Source organism: Silurus aristotelis (genome assembly GCF_946808225.1).
Source record: "Silurus aristotelis genome assembly, chromosome: 24".
Lineage (NCBI taxonomy): Eukaryota > Metazoa > Chordata > Actinopteri > Siluriformes > Siluridae > Silurus > Silurus aristotelis.
The window spans coordinates 9,180,374-9,183,204 of record NC_139597.1 but is presented as its reverse complement, the minus strand read 5'-3'; positions in this window follow the sequence as shown (position 1 = coordinate 9,183,204).

The following is a 2,831-nucleotide window of genomic DNA, read 5'->3' as shown; positions in this document are numbered from 1 at the left end:
GTCACATTGAATTTTTGTTAATCATTGTGAATTTGTGTTTGAGTTATGTTTATATGTTGCCGAAAATGGCCTTTATGTAAAATGTTCCCTGTGGAAATCACTTAATGCTACATAATGGCAGATTATATTGAAAAACTGGAGTATTGCATTAATGATGTCATCTGTTGTTTATCATCTCCCCGGGTGCCTGAGATATGAAAAAAATTTTATTCAGGAAATACATATTTGTGATTGTGTGGTATTGTCAGTGCAGCTATTCACTGTTGATTTTCAGATGAAAATTTTAGTCATGAAATATTTATATAAAGCTAGAAATTCACCTATCCTTCTTTATTTTCCCTCAAAAGTTGCTGCGATTTACATGTGAGACAATCTAAAAAATTGTTGAATTTATTTATCCATGTCATAATCACTCAAAACTTGTAAAATCAAGTACCATGTTATGCCCAAGCCTCTGTGCCTCTCTCAGATGTAACGGGTGGACAGAGTAAACCCACTGATCAGAGCCTGTATTGAAAATATGTAAAAATGACCCTAACGCCATTAATCATGTAGGTCACTAGAATTCATTCTGCATTTTACACTCTGCTTGGGGGGGTGAGGGCCTTGTTCCTGGCTTCAAAGCAGGTCTTATTAAATTCTTCTCATTCAGCTGAGACTTTGGCCAGCTTTCTTTGAAGACTTGATCAGTTGCTGATGTGCATTGTGGCTGTGCCATGGTTCAAAGTGACACCTTTATTTCACTGGCCATTAAAGTCGAGATAAGAAATGAATTAGTAAGTTACCCATTTTTATTCCAATCACAGAGGCCAAAGAATAAGCTCATTAGTGCTAATTACAGGTTTCCTATTCTGCTGCTTTTTCTTCTGATTTCAATTCCATAACAAAAACCAAATGCTAGAAGCCAAGAGCTAGAAGCCAAGTGCCACAAAGGGCTCCCTGCCCCACATTGTAAGCTCTAGGTTTAAAACCTCCTCCCATGCATGTCTGCTTTGGACAGTTTGTTCACTGTGTTGAATAGTAGCTATAATTGAGTGCTAGCATTTTGAATCAGGGCATTGCCTAGGAATTGAAGAAAGGGGCAACTTCAAAATGGCTGTCATTTTCATAACAAAGGTGCTCAATTTCTTAGGTGTGTTAGGAGTTCGGTCAATGATTATTAAATTGCTGTAGTCCTTAGGTAAAGATTTTTGACACTGATAAATGGATTCAATAAAAATCAGGTTTGAATTGGACCCTGTATTCAACATTACTTGCTGGATAAAAGATCATGTGACACCCAATATCAACATCCATGTACTATGAATGAATATTTACTAAATTACAACAGGTGTTTTTTTTTGTTAACAGTGCATACATTTTCCTACATTCTGCACCCCAGTGTTTGGGAAGATGTCACCACTGAGGATTATCTAGGAGGCTTTGGCACTCTTTCAGCAATCAGACATGCTGCCAACTACACATGAGCTAACACAGACATTTCCTGTCATGTCTGAATAGGGACAGTGACATATGCACTTCTGACATGTTGATGACACCACACTGACACCATGTGATGACCTCATACAAACGCTGTGGCTCCTGCTAATTCTTATGATTTAACACATGATAAATGTTTGTCAGCAGTGTCATCATCTAACCATCTTCCTATGCAAGTGTCACAGAGCAAAATATTCAAATGAGTATCTTGCTTTAGTTGACACTAAACCAGCTTGGGGGGGAATTTAATGCCCTTTTGCCTCAAAGTAAATGTGATCATGTGGAATATGGTGCTCTGTGGTGAATGTAGATCACAGATAACTGTGCAAGCCAAAGGTTCTGGATAAAACCCTGTCGATGCTGGAATATTGCTATCCAAGTAATGACTGGCCAAAGAGCATTGAGGCCAAGAGTTATTACCAATCAGTGTGGTAATAGATTCAACACTTATAAATGGAGGAGGGCGCATTGCAGCAAGATGGATTATGTGGGGTTTGTGAGTTCAACATTGACACAGATTCATCGTAAATCATTATGCCAGAGACCTAGAGTGATTTCTGCATTATGGGCAGAAAATGGAGTTCACCCAGTCAATGGAGAGGGCATATTTCACATCTATCAACCATGCTTATGGACTTCAGCCCAAGCGGAGCTAGAACGAGTGCAATGTCCAGATTTTTCGACATGATTTACACATTTAGCAAAGTGTAGGCCAACAGCAAACTAAGGGGGGATACTACGCAATTATAAATAGGATGAAGGTTCATTTACTGTATTTAGAATCTTGATGTAAACCGACAGGCCACTGTACTTTTCATAATAAAATTCGAGGAAACTCTTCGAAATTATTGACCAAAGTTACTCCATATAGTATATAACTATTTCCTTCATTACCTACTACAAGCACTTTTACATATTGTAATGTTTTGTGAATAAATAAACAGCTGGATTTTTTTGGTGAATATATAAATGAATGGGTTGTACTACAGTGACCATATCATTTTATAAGAAATCAATAATACTATTAATTTCTATTCTGATAAAACTCTATAGGGAAAGGACAATATTACTTTTAATTATGTTGTAGTAGGCAGTAACTACTTTGCCCTGAGATGAGCTGGCATTGGATGTGCCACAGCTGGGCACAAGCGACCTGGGAACTGTTTAACAGTGAGGAAAGAAAAGTATTCGTTTATTAATGATAATTAAATGTATAAACAACAGTCTCTTGGTGTGTAAATGCTTGTGAAAAAGAAGCCTAAACGGTTGTATAGTTTTATGTGGAAACTCAGTAAGAAAAAAGTGGGGGAAAATCCGCCATGTTCTCTGTGCGCGCGTGTGCGTGTGTGGGG